The 23,996-nt window shown below is 33.3% G+C and overlaps 1 long non-coding RNA gene across 1 annotated transcript; it reads right to left on the reverse strand.

The window, feature by feature from the left end:
* Nucleotides 1-13,582: 13,582 nt before the first annotated feature.
* On the reverse strand, nucleotides 13,583-16,798 carry LOC122290159. The gene is made up of 5 exons (XR_006236314.1): nucleotides 16,587-16,798; nucleotides 15,532-15,613; nucleotides 15,310-15,417; nucleotides 15,087-15,223; nucleotides 13,583-13,941 (listed from the first exon to the last, which is right to left on the reverse strand). It is a non-coding gene; the product is annotated as an uncharacterized LOC122290159 (long non-coding RNA).
* Between the last annotated feature and the right edge of the window lie 7,198 nt (nucleotides 16,799-23,996).

A 23,996-nucleotide genomic window follows, 5' to 3' on the forward strand; every position in this document is an offset into this window, starting at 1 on the left:
ATTTTATCTCACTGTACAAATTGCAAGCCCTGAGACAATTAAGCATGCATATTGCATATATATAATTGACGATATTTCATAATTTTCTGCTCGCAACTAGTAAAAATATTTGTTAAAATGTTGCTAATATTGATAATTTTCTTCCTTATCGGCCCACAAAACCAAAATTAATCATATTTTCAACTTTAATTCGCATTGAAAATCGCCGAGTGGTTTCTGCCAACTTCCACACACACACACATATATATACTAGTGGAGGCCTCTGCACGTTTGCTTAGTTGTATTTCTTTATTGTCTTATAAAAAAATTTATTCAGAATAAATTTGAACAAAAAAATAGAAATACAAATAAAATTTTTTATTTCTTTTCATGATTATTGTAGTTCTCAGCCATATTGTACAGGGTCAAAATAGAGAGAACATTGAAATTTTTATGTTGTTGCTGATTGAATATTTCTGAATCTGCAGCAAGTTGAATCATCTACTATTTTTCTGAAATTTGTACTGCAACAGTCTCTATAAACAGTAAATGCTCTTATATGTTCTCACAATAGAAATAAGACAAGACGCTAGCTAATTGCCTGAATTGTAAAATGTAAAGAAAAAAACTAATTCCATTAATATAAGAAAAAAAAATGATCAAATGACTACTGAATTAACCCCCATTCCATGAATGTAATATTAATGTTATGGATGAATAAATTTATATGTTGAAGAAGAATATATAAAATAATGTGACATTTATTATATAGAAATATATATATTAGCCTAACATGGTCAATATTAATATAAAATATGAAATCAAGTTTGATTTAATATGAATACAATCAAACCCATATTTATTTACGTACGATCATCGACTTGTAAAAATCATGTATTATTGTAAAGAATATAGAAATTTCAATATTTAAAATATTTTTGTTAAATTTGTAGGATTAATTTATTATTCAAAATTATTATACATTTTTTAATTTAGAGATGATATATTTTTTAATTTATGAAATTTATAATCTAAACTATAATCTAACATGTCAAAAATTATTTTATCATAAAACGTTTATGAACAATTAGTATTAATTTAAAAGAAAAAAAATACTATAAATCATTTGCGATAAAATTTTTAGATGGGCTACTTAAAATTTTAAATTGTTCTAAGTATATTACTTTCCATGCGTAGAAAAATTGTTAATATCCAAGAAAACAGATAGAACAAAGAGCAGTGGAATGGTGAATCTTTTTATTGAATGATTTTTTAAATTATTAGAATTAGTGGTTTTCTCGTTTTAAATTTAACGTGTTAATCGTTGGATTATTTTAAAATTTTTAATTTGTGAAATTTATTTTAATATACTTTCTTGATATTAATTATTACTTTGCATTTAAATTAATCTTTACTTTAATTATTTTATTGTTGAACTTTAAATATTTTATTTTATTAATATTGAGTTGTAGTATTTTTATTTAACTTTTATTTATTTTTATTATACTATTTTTATTTGTTGTACCCTTCTATTTTTGGGTGGGCTTATTTTTAGTGGGTTTTAAATCATGTTTTGGGCCCAGCCTTGTAGCTGTTGGAAGCTCAATTCGTTGGCTTGTTTTCAACCATCTCTCTCTCCCCAAATGGTGCGTTTTGGCCTTGCTTAGAGTTAGGACTTGTGTCATTTTCTTTTCCTCTTCACCTTTCTCCTGCTGCAGCCGCACACTACCCTTCTTCTTCTTTCTTTTATTTTTCTTCTCCTACACGCCGTCCATTCCTTCTTCTTCATTTTTATTGTGTTCCTTTCTTCTGCAATCGGTGTTGCTGCAGTCGACTTCCTCCATTTTCGTTAGGTAATTGCTTGAACTTTAATCTTCTTGTTTGGTTCTATTTTTCTGCAAATTCGTGTACTACTGCTGCTGCTTCTCTTCGTCTTGTACTTTTCGATCTGTTTGACTAGATCTACTATTTTATTTTTAAGTTCTATTCGGTTTGTGTTTTTTTTTTTTTTCTTCTTTGTTTGTATTGTTTTTCCTTTGTTGATTGTGGGTTTGTTTTTACATATTGTGGGTTTCTTTCTTCATGGCCGTCGTTTTCCCTTTGTTGATTGTGGGTTTGTTTACATGCTATCAGTAGTCGAAGATGGGTTTATTTTTGCTAGATCTGCTCTAATCAGAGATAGCATTGCTTCACGTGATTTTTAATTTATTTTTTAATTTGTGTTTATATGCTATCAGTAGTCGAAGATCTACTCTGTTTTGAACATGGGAATCTTTTTTTTTTTTTTAATTTTTGAGGTATCAATTTTTGTTCATCTGTTCATCTATTTTGAACATGTTATTATTGTAAATATTCCATTCTTGATTTGTTCTATGTCATATATTGTTTAGGATTGATTATTTTTGTTTTTTTCTTTTATTATACGATTTGAGTTAATTTTTGGTAATGGATGTGAATTTGACATATGGCTTTTTTGTTTCTGTGAAAACATGGAATTTTGCTTAACGTATAATGGAACGAAAAACAAATTACTTATCTAGTCTTTTTCGTTTTGAAACTTATTAGTATTTTTTTTTTTTTTTGTAGGGCTAGGGTTTGTCACCCAAGAAATCAGCAATCCTGGAATTAGCCTTGGATATGTATCAGAGGGTCGAAAAATACAAGCCCGAGTCTCATATATGTTTTGCTATTTCTTATTACTGTTAGGCTATTGGAATTATATAAATATTTATTTAATTTCTAGAGTTGTGGCTTTATGGGTGACTCCCATAAATTGAGCATGTTGTGTGATCTGGTTTGACTGTGATTACTTCATCTGGTTTGATAGTGATTAGTTCATCTGGTTTTTTTTAATTGTGGAGTTTTATTTATTTATTTGGGTATGTTATATGCTGTTGGCTCTTGGAATTATATGGCTTCTTAGGTTAAATGGATTAGGGTCTGTCTTGGGTTTTGGGTCTGTGATTAGTTCATCTAGTTTGACTGTGATTAGTTCATCTGGTTAACTGATGTTCTATTTTTTTTTTTGTAGTTTTTTTTTAAGTTTTTTAATTTCCAATGATACAACATCACACTTGTAACAGCCCGCTAGAAATTCAATTGTGGAATTTCTTTTGACCTTAAGAACCTCATGAAAATTCCGTAAGTTTACACGAATCGACTAATCGCATAGGTTTTAGCCTGTCAACATAGTTAGTGTTATCACTCACTATGGTGCTAAAAATGCGATTTTAATTATTTGAAATAGTTAGAAGTGTCAGAATACATTATAGTCTACACCACTAGGCTTAATTGAATATTTAGGATTTTTCAGTACTAAATTTATTACGTTTATTTTTGGAGTGAATAGTAATCTCGGTAAACGTACTAAATGCAGTGTTTTCAAAATCACAGTGTGAAATGTCCAAATTAGGTTAGCGAAATTTTATTTGGATACTTGGCAAGATCTTAACCACACATAATGAATAGTATTAGATACTTAGCACAAAGAGAAACCATTAGATGGAATTGTGAAGGAAATCAAGGTGTGAGATCATGACACCTAAGCAAAATACACATTTGGAAAATATCTTAAGAACATAGATTTAAAATACACATGGAAAGATTTTAACCACCTTACTCTTCCAAGTCTACTCCACATTTAGAAAATATTTTGAACTAATTTCATGGATATTATTGGGTAAAAATATCTTGAGTTGATTTTTGTAGATATTATTAGGTAAGAGAGTCCTACACTCCACTCTCACTCCGGTAAGAGAGTCCTACACTTAACTCTCACTCCATCCTCATCTCTTCCATATCTTGTCCACAAATATCTCCAGCCATCCCTCCCTACGAAATTATCTTCATTTATGCTTTCCATTGAAAGAATACCAAACACTCTCTCTCGGACAGCTTTTAGGAGTTCTTTTGCACACCCATTTCGAAGCTTTTGTAAGTGTTTTATCATAAAGTCTCCTTCATATAAGTTGTTCCTCTTTGAGTCTAGTTTCCGTAGATGTATTTTTCGTATCATTACATGGTCATTTGGTCGGTCAAAAGTATTTTTAACCATAGAAAGGTCATTATGGGCGTGAATCTGGAGAGTATGTTATAGTTTGGAGTTTTTGACCAAGCTAATGGATAGATATTGGTCCGAAATTTTTATGGAGTATTGTTAACATGTATATATGACTATTGGTTGAGGATTTTTGCATGATTAAAGGTTTTGATGAAAGATTTTCTTAGATTTAGAAACTTAGAAACTGGAAGAGGAAAAACAGTTTCTGTTTTGAGAAAGTTTAACTCTTTGGTGGTCTAAACCTATTCTAATGACTTTGATAATTTTATTGGAGGATCCTAAACATCTTATATACATGTTATATTATTATTTTGAAGATATTTGATGTTAGTTTCAAATATATGAAATTTTATGCAAAGAGATATTCAGATAAGCCAAAGTGTGGATATTCTTGGCTAAATTTATGTTTTGATTAATTTCTAACCATGTGATCTTGAATTAGAAGCTTGTATATGTTTTAGGACATCTTTTTAAACCATGGAATGGTTTGATTTGAAGATCATATATTTATAAGTCATAGATCAAGAGATTTATCAAAACTAATTGAGGAAAAAGTTTCTGTTTTTGGACTAAGTGTAAAACCAAAAACTCCAAATTTTATTTTGTGATTTTGGTGACTTTAGTTTGATGATTTAAAGCATGGTTGATGTTAGGATGATATTATGAATATGTTAGAAGTAAGATTTGATTTTTGAAATTCTTGGAGATGTTTTGATTTAAGGTCAAAACTTGTGATTCAAGTGCTTGGATCTTTTTACAAAAAAGTTTGGTGTTGATTATTAGCTTTTTCTAAATGGATGTTTTAAGTATGGTTTTGAACTTAGGATTGGAAGATGTTTGTTGCAAAATTTTGGTTTAAGCATGAGTTTTGAAGTTGGAAGGAATTGCAACAAAAATAAAGGGAAATGACCTATGGATGTTTCAACCATAGTGTGTTCTTCATAGTTGTGTTTTGTTTTAAATTTTTCTGAGTTGATATTTAAGTTTAGGATAAAATTTACATGAGGAATGTAAATTTTAGAAACTTTTAGAGTTAGTATGCAAAATCCTTAAGTTATGGGTAAAACGGTCATTTTTTCCACATGTAGAGAGTAAAATGAAAATTTTACTTTTTAAGTTAGTATTTTCCATATTTCAAATTATTAGTGATTTAGTTCTAACTTTTAGAATTACTAATTACAGTTCCTCGTGATCGCACTTGAAGTTTTATAAGAAACGCGGAGATCGAGGTAAGTTAGCTTTTAACTTACTAGCAGTCTACTGTGTATGTGTGCTAAGTAAAAGAACTACAGTGTATGTATGTATGTATGTTATCATATGTGTCATGCCATGTCAAGTTATCATGTAATTGTCTATTATATAGAATTTATTCTGTCATCAATTTTTATCTGTTATATAATATATTCTGTTATATATTACTGTACATTACAAGTACGTCATGCTAAGTATGTCATCCATTACATGTAAGTCAAGTCATGTAATATTCACTGTTGCAAGTATGTCATGTTAAATATGTTGTCTATTATATGTTATGCCATGTTACGAAATGTTTCTATCTCAAGTTGGTCATATATTCTAAGTTATGTTCAAGTCACGTTATGTTACGTCAGGACTTCAGTCCTTTCGTATTCCAGTCACATTTCATCTTGAGTACATTATGATGTGTAGAATACATGGGGCCACAACAACTGTGGAGTATGTATTTTTAATGTTAAGTCAAGTTTGTGTAGAATACATGGGGCCACAACAACTGTGGAGTATGTATTTAACTACAATTGCGATGCGTAAAATACATGGGGCCACAACAACTGTGGAGTATGTATTTTTAATGTTAAATCAAGTTTGTGTAGAATACATGGGGCCACAACAACTGTGGAGTATGTATTTAACTACAATTGTGATGCGTAAAATACATGGAGCCACAACAACTGTGGAGTATGTATTTTTCATGTTAAGTCAAGTTTGTGTAGAATACATGGGGCCACAACAACTGTGGAGTATGGATTTTTAATGTTAAGTCAAGTTTGTATAGAATACATAGGGCCACAACAACTGTGGAGTATGTATTTACACGTAGAATACATGGGGCCACAACAACTGTGGAGTATGTATTTTTCATGTTAATTCAAGTTTCAGAGCAAGTTTATGCTAAGTCAAGTTCAGTTCATGTTTCAATTTAAGTTATGTCAATTATGCTATGTTATACGCTAAGTTATTCTTTAATTACTTATGAATTTGATTATGCATTTATGCTTTTACTGTCATCCATGCATCATTAGTCTGTGTGGAAGTTTTTTTGTTAACTTGTTGAGATTTGTAATCAAATCTCACTGTGGTAGTCCCAACTACCATTCCTCCCGAATGGTAGATCTTGTTACAGGACCTGAAGGAGGACCAGGAGCTGACCAACTAGACACAGTCGACTGAACGACGGTGCGTCGTTAATGTTAATATAGTAGTTAAATTACTACTTGTACGATGGAGTTGCATCTCCAGTACTTTTGGATCATAACTATTTTGGAATAGTGCTGTGATCTTAGTTATTCAATGAATCTTTATGTATGAAGTATGTTTTAAGTATTGGGATATTTTCAGTTTGGTGCATAGTATTGCTAAAGAAAAAAATTATCCGCTGCGAATATTGCATAATGTTAGATGCATGTTAGGATTATTGCATTTTATATGTCATGAACGGGGGCAGGTAACCTTGTGTTGCATGTCTCGACGCTTCAAATGTCCGTCCGATCCCAAACAGAATTTGGGGGCGTCACAACACTACTTCACACTACTTTTATTTTCTTAACCTATTCTGTGACGCCCCCAAATTCCGTTTGGGATTGGACGGACATTTGAAGCGTCGAGACATGCAACACAAGGTTACCTGCCCCCATTCATAACATATAAGATGCAATAATCCTAACATGCATCTAACATTATGCAATATTCGCAGCGGATAATTTTTTTTTTCTTTAGCAATACTATGCACCAAACTGAAAATATCCCAATACTTAAAACATACTTCATACATAAAGATCCATTGAATAACTAAGATCACAACACTATTCCAAAATAGTTATGATCCAATAGTACTGGAGATGCAACTCCATCGTACAAGTAGTAATTTAACTACTATATTAACATTAACGACGCACCGTCGTTCAGTCGACTGTGTCTAGTTGGTCAGCTCCTGATCCTCCTTCAGGTCCTGTAACAAGATCTACCATTCGGGGGGAATGGTAGTTGGGACTACCACAGTGAGATTTGATTACAAATCTCAGCAAGTTAACAAAAAACTTCCATACAGACTAATGATGCATGGATGACAGTAAAAGCATAAATGCATAATCAAATTCATAAGTAATTAAAGCATAACTTAGTGTACAACATAGCATAATTGACATAGCTTAAATTGAAACATGAACTGGACTTGACTTAGCATGAACTTGCTCTGAAACTTGAATTAACATGAAAAATACATACTCCACAGTTGTTGTGGCCCCATGTATTCTACGTGTAAATACATACTCCACAGTTGTTGTGGCCCCATGTATTCTACACAAACTTGACTTAACATTAAAAATACATACTCCACAGTTGTTGTGGCCCCATGTATTCTACACAAACTTGACTTAACATGAAAAATACACACTCCACAGTTGTTATGTACCCATGTATTTTACGCATCACAATTGTAGTTAAATACATACTCCACAGTTGTTGTGGCCCCATGTATTTTACGCATCACATTTGTAGTTAAATACATACTCCACAGTTGTTGTGGCCCCATGTATTCTACACAATTTGACTTAACATTTAAAAATACATACTCCACAATTGTTGTGGCCCCATGTATTCTACACAAACTTGACTTAACATGAAAAATACATACTCCACAGTTGTTGTGGCCCCATGTATTTTACGCATCACAATTGTAGTTAAATACATACTCCACAGTTGTTGTGGCCCCATGTATTCTACATAAACTTGACTTAACATGAAAAATACATACTCCACAATTGTTGTGGCCCCATGTATTCTATGTGTAAATACATACTCCACAGTTGTTGTGGCCCCATGTATTCTACACATCACTATGCAGTTAAATACATACTCCACAGTTGTTGTGGCCCCATGTATTCTACATAAACTTGACTTAACATAACTTGAAATACATGACCAACTTGAGAGAGAAACATTTCGTAACATGGCATAACATATAATAAACAATATATTTAACATGACATACTTGCAACAATGAATATTACATGACTTGACATACATGTAATAGATGGCATACTTAGCATGACGTACTTGTAACGTACAATAATACATGACAGAATATATTATGTAACAGATAAAAACTGATGACAGAATAAATTCCGTATAACAGACAATTACGTGATAACTTAGCATGGCACGACACATATGATAACATACATACATACACTGTAGTTCTTTTACTTAGCACACATACACAGTAGACTGCTAGTAAGTTAAAAGCTAACTTACCTCGATCTCCGCGTTTCTTATAAAACCTCAAGCGCGATCACGAGGAACTGTAATTAGTGATTCTAAAAGTTAGTACTAAATCACTAATAATTTGAAATATGGAAAAATACTAACTTAAAGAGTAAAATTTCCATTTTACTTTCTACATGTAGGAAAATGACCGTTTTACCCATAACTTAATGATTTTGCATACTAACTCCAAAAGTCACCAAAATTTACATGCCTCATGTAAATTTTATCCTCAACTCAAATATCAATTTAGAAAAATTTAAAACTAATCACAACTATTAAAACTCCATAGGGCCGAAATTCTCATATGCTATTTCTATTGATTTTTGTTTCCAACTTGTTTTGATCAACCTTTTGATCTATGACTTATAAATATGTGATCTTCAAACCAAACCATCACATGGTTTAAAAAGATGTCCTAAAACATATATAAGCTTCTAATTCTAGATCACATGGTTAAAAATTAACCAAAACATAAATTTAGCCAAGAACATCCACACTTTGGCTTATCTGAATATCTCTTTGCATAAAATTTCATATCTTTAAAACTAACATCAAATATCTTCAAAATAATAATATAACATGTATATAAGATGCTTAGGATCCTCCAATAAAATTATCAAAGTCATTAGAATAGGTTTAGACCACCAAAGAGTTAAACTTTCTCAAAATAGAAACTGTTTTTCTTCTTCCAGTTTCTAAGTTTCTAAATCTAAGCAAATATTTCATCAAAACCTTCAATCATGCAAAAATCCTCAACCAATAGTCATATATACATGTTAACAATACTCCATAAAAATTTCGGACCAATATCTATCCATTAGCTTGGTCAAAAACTCCAAACTATAACATATTCTCCAGTTTATCTCCCAGAATGACCTTTCTATAGATTACACAATATTTGACTGACCAAATGATCTTCAAATGGGGCAAATAAGATATCCATGTAAACTAGACTAAAAAAGGAACAACTTATATGAAGGAGACTTTATGATAAAACACTTACAACAGCTTCGAAATGGGCATGCAAAAGAACTCCTAAAAGCTGTCCGAGAGAGAATGTTTTATATTCTTTTAAAGAAACGTGTAAATGAAGATAAGTTCGTGGGTGATGGCTGGAGATGCTTATGGAAGAGATAAGGGAGATGATAAGGCTGGAGTTGAGAGTTGAGTGTGGTTTTCTCCTACCCAAAATATCTATAAAATATTATCTCAAAATATTCTATCCAATAATATCTATAAAAATCAGCTCAATATATTTTCCAAATGTGGAGTAGACTTGGAAGAGTAAGGTGGCTAAAATCTTTCTATGTGTATTTTAAATCTCTATTCTTAAGATATTTTCCAAATGTGTATTTTGCTTAGGTGTCACGATCTCACACCTTGATTTCCTTCACAATTCCATCTAATGGTTTCTCTTTGTGCAAAGTATCTAATACTATTCATTATGTGTGGTTAAGATCTTGCCAAGTGTCCAAATAAAATATCGCTATTCTAATTTGGACATTTCACACTATGATTTTGAAAACACTGCGCTCAGTACATTTACCGAGGTTACTATTCACTCCAAAAATAAACGTAATAAACTTAGTACTGAAAAATTCTAAATATTCAATTAAGCCTAGTGGTGTAGACTATAATGTATTCTGACACTTTTAACTATCTCAAATAATTAAAATCGCATTTCTGGCACCATAGTGAGTGATAACACTAACTATGTTGACAGGCTAAAATTTATGCGATTAGTCGATTCGTGTAAACTTACAGAGTTTTCACGAGGTTCCTAAAGTCAATAGAAATTCCTTAATTGAATTTCTAGCGGGCTGTTACATATTCACTATCAAGATAGCCAACAAAAAGAGAATACATTATTATTGGAACACATTTTTATTTTTAGATCCTCACCCTAGGATGTTTATCTAATTCTCTTTTTGCTCCTAGTTTTAGATATATCACTGACAAAACATTACACAATTTTTCTTTTCTTAACCTATTCACTGTCAAGATAGCTCACAAAAGAAAGAGTACACTTTTATTTTTAGATCTTTGATCAATCTGACAATAGAAAATGAAAGGGATCGAAAAGTGGAAGATAACAAAATAAATGACACAAAAAAAATTGAATAAAGTAAACCACAAGATAGACTTACAAAGATAAAAATCAGAAATGTAAAACTCTGAAAGTCCCCAACCAAGAAAACCTGAAAAGAAATCACCATTAGAAACGAACAGAAAATATTAAGCACTGCAGGAAACAATGAAAAATAGAATAAAGAAAAGCTAGTAGGATAAGGAAATAATGAAAAAAAAAAAAAAAAAAAAGAAGAAGAAGAAGAAATAAAAGCTAGTAGGGTAAGGTAACAATGAAAGAAAAAAGAAAGAAAAGCTAGTAGGGTAAAAAAAATAACCCAAGAACTAAATGTGCAGCTCTGAAAGAAAGCACCAAACGACATAAGCAGGGTGAACAAAAATAATCTTCATAGACCATTTTAAGGTGCAATGGCTTCCTGAACTATCCTCCTAGGAAGTCCCATCGTATGCAGCAGACCACTGCAAAACCAATCAACCCACTGGAAAACCAATCAAACCAAATATTGGAAAACCAAATGGAAAACTGGCAGCATCAGATAACTGCATATGCATTTTTTATTTCTTGCGTTTTATTTATCAGGATTAACTATATATTTTTTTTAAAAAAATTTCCTGCAGTAATGAATGCAGTTTTATTTATTCACTTATATGTAGATGTAGAACTGATCTCTTAGGGCATGCCATCATATGGATCTTTATCCTGATTAACTATACTTTTTAATGTTTTTATGATTCTTTATTTCTTGTATTTTTATTTATCAGCATTAAATATTTGTGATTTTTTCATATGGCATTTGTTTTTTCTTCTTAGGTAGTGAGCACTGTTTTCTTTGTCCTGATTAATCATATGGCAATTTTTTTTTTCTACACACTGAGCAATTTTTTCTTCTTTATTCTGAACATGCATGATTTTTTTATTTGTTTTTAAGATTTTAATTTTTTTTTTTTTATCCAGATTAAGAATATTTTTTTTAATGATTTTTGTGATTCTATATGTTACAGATGTAAAAGTCACAATTACCTATATGCATGCAAAAGTCACAATTAACTATAGGCATGCAATGACCAACTGAAGGAGGTTCTATACGCATGCACTGATAATTGACAAGAGGGGACAACAGCAGGCCTTGGTACCAATGCAACCGGCGGAAATCACAAAATTTAGTCATTGACTAATGAAACAACACATATTTAGACTGCACAACCAATGAATTTAAAGACTTTTGCACGAATGGAATACACAAATTGAAGCAAAGAGTGAAGACATGAAACACGGAAACAGAATGGGATTGTACTGTTTATTACTGTAGCAAAAACATAGATACTTATTATTATAGATAGATATATATATATCGATCGACGATCATGACTTCTAAATTTAATGGGAAGTGGAAACTATATATCAATTTTCTTTCTAAAAGAAGTGGGGTAATTGGGAATTTGGCGACATCTATAAGTGTTTTAATTTTTCTTTGTTATAGCGGGCTATATATCTTGTACATGACAATGATAACATGGTCCACTATTGATGGGATTAATGCCATTGGGGTCTCCTCTTGTTTTGTCATAATTAGAACATTTATTATAATTTATATATCATTCATCGCCTATGGCACGTTTTCGTCGGAAATATTTATTTTAATTATAAAATATCAATCATTCTTATGGTGTCGGTACTCTCTGATTAATAGATTTTAGGTTTTTATCTGATTTGGATGACATTGGACGTGTATGCAGACAAACCCCACATGCACAGTAGGCCACTGTACTGTCACGAATGGGTACACAATGCCGGCCCACCACTGAATTAAAACCCAATCCACAACCTTGTCCATATATATATATGTGTGCATGTTTTGGGAGATTTTCATTTTCTTTTGTCTGCGGATATGCTTTGGATGATTGGAACTGGTACTGGTCCTGCTATCTTTTAGATCCCGTTTGGTTTGTAAGATGATTTAGTCTGTCTCATTTTATTTTATCTTAATATTTAAATATTATAAATATAAATATTTTATAATTTTAAATATTAAATTTTCAGTTTTTTTTATCTAATAATTTTCTAATTATTATAAAATTTTTAAACTTCCAAATAAAATATCAAACACCAAAACAAAAATTATATTATAATAATATTTTAACTTTTATAATATTTTTATTCAATATTTTCTTCATCATTTCTCAAAATTATATACAATATCTTAACTCAAATTATTTTATTACTATTTATAAATAATTTCACTACTATATCATCTCAACATTCAAACAGACACTACAAGAAATATGGTAATTTGTATCGCTTGTTTTGGTTGAAAAAATCAATACAAATATCTTTTTACAGCGATTTTTTATCGTCAACAGTTGGATGCAATTATTTGGTTATTTTTTAGTTTTAACATCTATTTTATGAAATGATTGCTAATTCCTTACCTTTTGTATCGATTTTTATCTGCTTCAAAAAATTCAAAATTGGTTGGAATTAATCATCCTAACCACTGATGTGTTTAGATGCGAGTGGACATTTGCATCCACAATAACTCGATGCAAAAATAACTTGATTTGGATGCAATTTATGCTGCCATTTAGCAGTGAAGCTCCCATCCTTATTAATATTAGACACCATTTTTGCAACCAATAAGTCGAATAGACACTATCCTCATTAATAAAAATCATCAAGACAATGAACAAGATTCCGATCACCAAGTATCTACAAATTGCTAAGACATGCTCTACATGTTCTGCTCTTTCATTCAGCCAATACACACTCCACATGATAATTACTGAGGATATATATATATATATATATATATATATATATATATATATATATATATATATTAACATGTTACATGTCATGAGCAGCAACCACCCATACACTTAGCTAGTTGCCCCTTTGCCATTACAAGTACTAGTTTAGATAATAACTACATGTATATAAATAACAGAATTTCTATATATTAAACTGTTGCAATCATCCAGTCATGCAAATTACATAAATAATATCATATTACATTCCATCAAATGTTAACCAAAATAATATAAACACTTGTCATGTACTGAATTAGTGGAGGTTCCTCTTTAACTTCAAAATGAATGTTGGGAAAGCAGGTGTGCGTCAAATTTCTTCAAGCAAATTGTTTCCACTTTCAGCATCTCTCTATCATCCTTGGTTCCACTAACACTAAGGTGCAGCATTTCGGGCCATCTTTACCATCAACTTACAGTCGTGCTTCTTTCAGGGCAGCAGCTAATATGCACATATATATAAGCAGCCACATCTTTACAACTATGCCCTGTCTTAATTCAATCAACTGGTCAACCATTTTAGCATCAACTAACATTATTCACACTTATTTTTCCTAATAGTTTATAAATACCATGCACACACTATGTATCCATTTTGTGGAGCTAAAATTAATCATCAACCATAAATAGAATATAACCATCAAAGATATAAAGCCCCAGGCTATATATTTTAGGGGTGCCTTCCCGCATGGTGCGGAGGTGGGATTTTTCCATCCGTCCCCCGCCACCGCATCCCGAGGGCGGGTACCCCGCCCCACTTCATTTTCACTTTAATTATAAACTACATTTAATTATATTTAAAAAATTATTTATAGATCTAAAAGTGATAAAAAAATATATTTTTAGATCTAAATTGTAAATTTAAATTTTGTAAATATGACTATAATTTAAAATTTATGTAGTTTTTAAATTTGCTAGTACATATTTTATGTAAGTTGTAATGTAGTAGTTTTAAACTATATAGTTTTTAAATTTGTTAATGTATAATTTGTAAACAAGTATAGCAAATTGTAATATATATTTATATATATACAATTTGTAAAATATAAAGATATATTTATATTTATATATATAAACATAAATATATGTTTATATATATATATATGTAGGGGGCGGGGCGGGGGAAATGCGAGGAGGGGTTGGGCCCTCCCCACCTCCGTTAGGGGGACTAGATGTGGAGCGAGGGCCCCTGCCCCCGCCCATGCGGGGCGGGGCCAATGGGGGCATGGTAGCCAGGTGCGGGGCACCGCTGCCCACCCCTAATATATTTATTATTAACTGGTTTTAATTGCAATTACGTGTGAAGGGGATTCAATATAACTTTCTTTGTATGCCCAGCCCATGTTTAATTGACCTAATAGCATCCACACAATAAAAGCAACTAACTAAACTAGAATGACTGGACTATACACATGTTTCTAACTCAATAAAAGCGAATGCACCACTCCTTGTAATCACAAATCATAACAACACATTTACCAACATTGTTCAATACTAACAAATATATAATTACCATGCTTTTCAATATAACCTACCAGCATAATCATAGGGTTAATTTATTATTAGTCTGTAAACAACTACCAATAATTGCATAGTTATGCTAAGAAGCAAAAATGGTCTGAAATTACATTACCTATTTATGAACTCTCATATTTTACATCCAACCTCGAGTCGAACCACATATATTCAGATCATCGTGTACTTGTAGAATTCTATCAACTTTTATATGTCCACACAGCCACAAGCAACCCCAACTGAACCCCTCGACACCTGTGATAAAAACGTAATTTGCTAATATTATACATCTGATTTTGCATTACTACTTAAATGAAAACAGTTTAAAGTTAGATACTTACATGCATGAGCCGCCCAAACAAACCACCATGAGAATATAGTCATTTGAATCTCTTGTTTTGGTTGCAATGTTCCAATATGGTCAACCATGAGATATTAAACATGTTACCCTGAGATGTTTTACAATGTCCTTCTTAATGCATACCAAGAAGGCATCAATTAACTATAAATTAAAATTAACTTACTAAGAAATTACATAGAACCAATAGGCAAATAGATGTTACCTCTGCCTCACCCATGTTACTCCTTTAATGCCCTATTTCCATCTTCTTTTGTCACTCACTCATCATCAAATTTCAGCAGCAACTACAAGAATTTACAAAGCATTAAACATAATATATGAATTCATTACGATTACAACATCATTTTTACCCCATGTTTGGTTACCAAGAAAACTAAGCAATAATAAATAAAGGCTCCTCTTAACATAGCTACTTCACTTATGCTATAGTTAGGCTTGTAATTTGGGTGCCCCTGAAATGTTAGCCTAACACACACATAGCTCACCAAACAGTTGTCTACCATTAGACATCCAAACCACATCCAATAAAGTTAATATATTAGTTTTAGAATCCGAAATCCTTAAACCTTATTGAAGCACAACTATATATATATATATATAGAGAGAGAGAGAGAGAGAGAGAGAGAGAGAGAGAGAGAGAGAGAGAGAGAGAGAGAGAGAGTTCAGTTTATAAAGTAAAAGAAAAAGGGTCGTGGAATTATGTTCACAACCTAGCTAATTTAAGAGGTTTTTGGTTTCCTCAAATTAGAACCTGCATTTTTCTCTTGTTATGTAGGCATGCACCTGACAATTTGTGACAAATTAGCCAAACACCACATGATCGAGATCAATTTCAATTAGTAATTATAATTTATAGGTAATTAGGTGAATGGAGACATTAAATGAAAAAAGTATATAGCTGCAGCTATATATATAGAGTCACATGAAACAATAGAAAAAAGATACAGAGTAAACACCCAATCATGTACCAATCGGAAAAATTGAAATCCCTATAAGCCTCATTACTCTATAAATGCAAAACTAGGGTGTTAGTTTGCAATTTTCAAACCTCATATAGCTGCAGTTAGAAAATTAAACAAAGAAAAGAAATACAAGTCACTATGGACATTACTATGTTTTGAACTACACGTGAACATTTTAGATCAAACAGGGGAAAAGGTAAAAAGGAAATACTATTTGGTGGGGGAGTGTTTGCGTGAAACATTAGAGAACAATCACAATATTAGTTTGTGGGTGAGGTCTTTTTTAGTCACAAACCTGAGTAAGAAAACACATAAAAATACCATACAGTGGCACAAATCTCTAGATGTGGGTGGGTTCTCTTCCTCATATCTCTAGACGCCGCCCGTGCCCTAAAATGACAGAGAAATCACAGAGATTACGTCAATATGGAATCAATCACAGAGCAACGAGAGAGAGAGAGAGAGAGAGAGAGAGAGAGAGAGAGAGAGAGAGAGAGAGAGAGAGAGAGAGAGAGAGAGAGAGAGAGAGAGAGAGAGAGAGAGAGAGAGAGAGAGAGAGAGAGAGAGAGAGAGAGAGAGAGAGAGGACATTATTGAGTGGTTTCGAATTTGGGAGAAATTCATCAACTTTCAAAGATGATGGGAAATCACATAGAAGGGGAAGGGGAAATCACAGTTGTGAGATAGGAGATGAAAGGGAGGGTTTCACGCTTCCTTCAGGTAAAAATCTTCCTTCGTGTGGGATTGAGATGGAGGGGGAGGGGAGGGGTCACTGATGCTGAGGGGGAGGGTTTCTTCACTTCTCACTACCTTCGGGCGGGACTAAAATGGAGGGAGAGGGATTAGGGTAGAGACGAAAGGGGAGGAATGTGGTTCCTGAGATGGAGGGAGAGGAGTGCGGGATTGAGATGGAGGGGGCCTCAAGGGCATAGAGCTTTGAAGGGAGAGGGGTTAGGGCATAGGGCAAGAGGGAGGGGTGCGGGAGTGAGATGTGTTTGATGGCTTGGGGTACGTATGCACGAAATGTTTTTAATTTTGTAAAAGTTTACTTGCCGCAATTTAGTTTCACCGCAAATAAGGATTTATTTAGCCTCAAATATATGTTTAGTCTCCCTTTCCCACATATTTTATTGCCGTGAAAAAAAGTCGCTGCAAAAATAGAATTTTGAGACGATTTCTCCAGCTTGACATAAAGAAAACGCTGCTACAGTAATTATTGTTTTTTGCGATGATAAAAACTGTCACAATAGGTATAAAGTCGCGCGTAACAAAGTGAACAATAAATTCTCCAACTATTATTTCCTAACTTCACATTGGAATTTAGCAACGAAATGAAAAACATCGCAAATAATGTCCATTTGCAACCATTTCTTTTGCAACGATCATAAAGTCGATGAAAAAACCTTGTTTTCTTGTAGTGAGAGATTAATCTCCCATAATATAATATACATATATATTGGGTTACCCACCCCACGATTGCATCCCTTTCTCAGTTGCCATATCAAGGACACAATCTTCTTACGTGAAACATGGGTCACAGGTGCTAGATGACAATGACATTGCACATTTTATGATCTATCTATGCAGTGAACCTGATCATAATTATGGTGTCATTTCCAGTTGGTCAACAAAAAGATGATTTAAATAACTTAGTGGGATCATGAACGCCCGAAGTGCTGCGTGATGATCAAATAACTTGTGGGAAAGGTCGCAACCGGATCGTGCTATTTGAGAGCTTGTGTAGCGTACCTGTTGTACGTAGATGATGCTTGTGCATGCATGTCATTACTTGAACATGTTTCCAAACTTGGCGTGATTTTTTTAAAAATAATTTTGAACCTGCGGATATTATTGGTCACTACTGACTCACAAATATTCTTGCATACGCATTAATTAAGTCTTTTTTTATTTATTAATTCTTTCGTGTCTATATATACATCGATAGTCGCCTGTACTCTTCGAGATCTTGCATGCCGGGTATAACACCTTTGGGGAACCATAGCTCTAATTGCAATAGCACTATATATGGAGACTCCATATATAATGGAGTGGCGGGAGCACTCTTCCAAGCCATGCATGATCATGGCCCCAACGCGCTCGTCCTCAATCCAGCAGTGATGTGACGCCCTTCGCCTCTTCGCCATTTCGCATTGGCGAAGAATAGTATTAGGTTGGTTTGGGTGGTGAGACTATTTTACTATTATTTTATTTTTTCACTTATTTTTATTATTTTATATTAGTATTTACTACTATTTAATACCTTTTCATTACTATTTACAGAGTATTTGAGATCATCTCACTATTCAAATACAACCTTAATATAAGTATTGGGGAAATTTTTGCCGAGGGCGTGAGGCCCACGAAGATCGGCCCAGCCCAGCATCAGGCAAGTACTCCACACCCTTAGGGGCCTGAGAGGCTAGACCCTGCAGGGTCCCTTGACAACCCGAGTGGGACCTACAACCCACAGAAGTTGAACATATTAAATATTTTAACATGAACATTAATTATCGGATTTTTGATTTTCTATGATTCACGATAATAAAATAATAATAATTAGAAAACGTACATCTTTCCATCATAGTTTGATAATGAATATGACCTGATCATCATGAAATCTATAAACTTTTGTTGCCCAGATGACTAACACAAGAGGGGGGTGAATTGAGTTGTATTTAAAAAAATAACAATTTAAATCAAATATATAATATAAAATATAAAAAATATGAAATAACAATAAATATAAAGAGTAAGGGTAAGAGAGAAGTAAACTCAGTATGTTAACGAGGTTCGGCCCCACTGCCTACGTCCTCGCCTCAAGCTACCCCTTGAGGATTCTCAAATTCACTATTCAACCTCCTTCAGGTGGAGATAGAAACCTATTACACCTTTGAACAATACCGCTACAAAGGATCCGTGTAGAACACCCTCTACACTTGCAATCACCTTACACGTGGTGATTCAACTATTCCCCGTGTAGAATATTTTCTACACGCACAAGGGTTATACACACCCTTTTTTTGATACAAAAGCTGATAGTGGGTAGGTTATCAGAAAACACTCCTCAATGAGTGAAATAAGAACAATACAGCGCAAACTATATCTCTCAAAATGAACAAGGATTAAGGCTCAATGCTTAGAGAAGAGAGAATGAAAGCTTTGAATGAATGTTGTATGCTCTTGGTGTTGTGAATGTGAAGCTCTCAAATGATCTATTTATAGGCATATGAGACTTCATATTCAAATTTAAAAAGATTCACATGTCAAAGACAATATCATTCACTTTTTCAAAAAAATTCAAATAAAATGTTCTTCTTTTTCAATTGTCAAAGACAACATCATTCACTTTTTCAAAAAAAATCAAACCTAATCTTTTACTTTTGGCATATGACAAAATGAGCACATTTTCCTTTTCAAAAAATTCAAATCTAATCTTTTACTTTTTGCATATGACAAAATGAGCACACTTTACTTTTCAAAATTTTCAAACAAAATCATCTACCTTTTGTATAAGTCTAAAAAAGCATCAATCACTTTTGAAAATATTCAAATAAAACATGCACATGTGAAAGATGACAATCAATCATCTTTAATATTTTCAAAGTTCAACCCTTTAATCAAGGCATGCACATGCAAAAGATGACAATCAATCATCTTTCAAAATTTTCAAATTTAATTTTCAAAAATATTCATACACATGTGGAAAATGTATTTTAATACTTTATGATAAAATATTAATTTTGAGCATTAATCCTAATTTCGAATTTTGAAGAGATTTACAACATTACTCTATAATTTTAATGTGAACTTGTTCCCTTTTTGGTCATGCTTGTTTCCTTGATGTGCTTGACTCCATTGTGTAGACAACTTGAGCTTGAGACTTCTTTATTCTTTGAATTCATTTGTTATCATCAAAATCCATGTATAAATATATAATTACACAAAATTTGAAATCTTGGGTTCAACAACTTTGTATCTCACTGTGATTAGGTATAGAGGTATTTTAGTCCTCCTGTAACTCATTTAAATTAAGTGATAAGATTGAGTTAATATAAACCTATTAGATATGAGTGTGTGAGACATAGAGTTTAAATAAAACTCTTACAGGGCATGCCCGTCTGGGTCAGGATGGGACGTTACACAAAGCATGGAAAGCCAAAACCAGAGGAAAAGGAAGGAGGCACACCAAAGAGAAGGGATGGGACTCTAAAACAGCACGGGGAGATCACGCTGCATTAAGTGAGTTTACCAAATAATCACGCAGTATTAATGATAGTATGGTGAAGGGGGTTCTGGGAGGATGTCAGATGTCCCTTCCCCTCTAAGTCGCAGGGTATGGCCTTGTGACTCCTGGAACTAGATATATAAGGTGACTCGACCTTCAAATAAAAGGGACTACTTCCTCTAATCAGCTCTTCCTCATACTCAATACTTAATTTACATAAATCCCTACTTGCTGAGAACGATCACTGACTTTGGTATCGAAGGCTTCCTGGGATATCCCAGGGCCACCTTTTCCTACTCTATCTTTGTATCTGCAAGCCCAAGTCAAAGAAGACCTGAACCACTAAAAACCCAGCTCTTAGGTGTACGAAACACGTAATTAACACTAAGGATTCAAGAATGAATGAAAATAGTAAAGTGAACATGCAACTTGATCCTACTCATGATCAGCTTCAATATATATATATATATAAGCAATGCTACTCATCATACTTTTTTTATTATCTTATCATCATTTCATGACGTGACATTAGATGCATGATTGAAAACTATTTATTAGGTCTCACTTATAAATCTATAATTTAATATTACATTATAAAATGATAAAAAAATATATGTGAGTAGATTTTATATATATATATTATTCGCGTCGTTTCCTAGTTTTGTTTTTGTTTTTGCTTTTTTTTTTTTGTAGTACCATCACTTGCCAATCTACTGTCTTCCAGTGATCAAAGGCTGACACGTGCCCCTCAGCTAGTTTCCCCAAGTGCCGATCGTCTTGGTAGCAGAAGAAATCCACTCCTTTGTGCAGCTCGTTATGTTTACACATTGCTTGTGCCGCGAGTAGGATCCACACGCTGTCGTGTTTCGAGAAGTTTTCTACCTCCATTTGTGGTAGTTTCGGGACCAACGCCTTCGGATCTTCTAGATATAGTTGTTTTTATCTCTCCAGTTGTGGCACGAGGCCTGCATGCACTGCCACCGCCAATGTTGGCCCTTTGCCGACGATTTGTCAAAGTGTTTGGTTGCTACGCTATGTTCCAACTTTCCCTAATACAAAATCAAGTAAAAAGTAGATGTGATAGTTCTTTCCAGCCAATCCATACCAATACGTTGCAGCACACTCCTTCGCACTGCAGCTTCCAGCTGTAATTTTATAGTTTTTTCATCAGACTGTGTTAAAACCTTCATTAAGCAGTTTTCCCTCATAGGAATTAGGTGGGAGCCATTTGTTTGGTTCTGATCATCCGTTTTGTTTTTGTGCTGTAATATGTGTTAGTTTTGGAAAGATTATAAGGAATTTCTATCCCATCAAATTTATATTTTATATCTGTTAATTTATCTATAAATATCTTACTTGCAGAGCGGAAGAGGAGGAAAAAAAAAAAAAAGGGCAATCGTACATGTTACCTTTTTAGTAATCGTGCAAGGAATCATGCCTGAACTAAAACGAAAATAATAATTAAGAGAACAAGTGCTGATCCTACTCACCCGCAGCCACAGGCATGTAATTAACCAACGCTAGCTAGCTAGCCAACGTGCACCTCGGTCATTGCATGGTTAATATGGTTGTTCGATCCCTTAAATAACTATAATATCAGGAGGACTACGGCCTATATATACACAAGTTTAAAATGTATTGATGTATGGTATGCTTTGTTATAATTAATGTTAAATCATTAAAATATATGCTTGTAAATAATCTTCAGTGAAGTCTTTAAAAGATCAAGATGAGCTAGCTACTATATATTAATTGGTTCAATAACCATAGAGTGAATCATCGTGGATGTCGGCTCTTAGAGCGTGGTAAAATATTATGATTATAAAAAGTAAGAATTCAACTAAATCAGCATTCAATGGTTACGAAACTATTGAAATAATAGTTAGATCCTTAACAAATTGTAATAAAAAGGGATATACGGGATTACGTTAGTTATTTGACTCTCTCTTAGAAACTTAGTAATTAAATATGCAATATGAATGATATGTTATACTAGGGATCAGGAGAGGCCAGGTACCCCTAGTTTGGTAACAAGTGAGATTTAATATATAGCTAATTAGGAAAAAAAGAAGTAACATTTTGATTTTGTTTTTTTAATTTTTTAAGATAGCTGGAGATCATTGCAACCCGTTGGACTTGGAGGATTGACTCCTATAGCCTTTAAAGACCGAGGGAGTCCATGGCCCATTCCATGCGAGATGGGCCGGGCTGTCATATCTGATGCTCTAGGTGGGTTTAATTTGGTCTCTCTCTCTCTCTCTCTCTCTCTCTCTCTCTCTCTCTCTCTCTCTCTCTCTCTCTCTCTCTCTCTCTCTCTCTCTTATTTGCCATAGCCTAGACCGTTCACTGCATTTCACGTCCTAATTAGAGTCTATGATTGTAGCCCAAATTTTAGATCCATGTTTTGGTATAAAGGACTCCTAGAGGTACAAAGGAATGTCACATATTGATGAGGAACAATGTACCACGTCTCTCTCTCTCTCTCTCTCTCTCTCTCTCTCTCTCTCTCTCTCTCTCTCTCTCTCTCTCTCTCTCTCTCTCTCTCTCTCTCTCTCTCTCTCTCTCTCTCCTCCGTCGCTTCTCACCAACGTCGCCATCAAAGCTTCTTCTCTATTTGCCAACGTCGCTACTGCCCCCCTCGACGTCCTCGCCTCTGTCAACGTCCCTTTTCTCTGTCGAGTTGAGGGAGTGGGGAGTGGGGAGGAGTTGGGAAAGGGAGACGGAAAGGGGGGGGAGGGGGGAGAAAAGGTGAGGGAAAAGTAGAAGAAGAATGGGGAGACGTGACAGTATGCTATATCAGTGTGCGTGTTCCCTTTGTGTTTATAGTATTATTATTTTTTGATATATTGAAGGTTCAATCCGTGTTCTATTCTTCTTTCTTTTTGGTGGATATTTAATCCTTTTAATTATCCTGATTTTTGTATCTAACATATTATTATGTGTGATATATATTGTATAAATCAACCATGCTAACTAGTGACTAAATGAGATCAAAATTTAGTTATAGATCGGTTCATTTTGAAGAAACACGTACTTAGTAGTTTAGTAAGACTGTTCATCTGGACCTGGTTCCGATTCCAAGTTTCCTTAGTACCTGGGTTATACATATAAAAATAGAGAAAAACTCTAGGCCACTAGGATGAGGATATTATTTTTACACCCACAAATGAAAACTTGCCACATATGAGTTCCAAGAAACAAATATCTACACCTACATGTAGGAAAACTTTTACCTAAGAACCCTTCCCAGTTCCTTGTCCCTCTCAAATTTTCCCTTCCCCCTCCTCGTGCAACTAAACCTATTGCTTGGTTTAGTTGTCATGGGAGAATAGTTTTCATTGTCATGCCTTGCCTTGATCAAGGGTTTATATATAAACAAAACCTATTCAAATTTACAAGCCTTATTGCTTGGTTCAAAAAAGTAAAAAAAACTGTCATATTTTCCACATACTTCTTAGATTGGAAGTAGATTTGCTTCACC

The sequence above is a fragment of the Carya illinoinensis genome, chromosome 12 (assembly GCF_018687715.1).
Source record: "Carya illinoinensis cultivar Pawnee chromosome 12, C.illinoinensisPawnee_v1, whole genome shotgun sequence".
Lineage (NCBI taxonomy): Eukaryota > Viridiplantae > Streptophyta > Magnoliopsida > Fagales > Juglandaceae > Carya > Carya illinoinensis.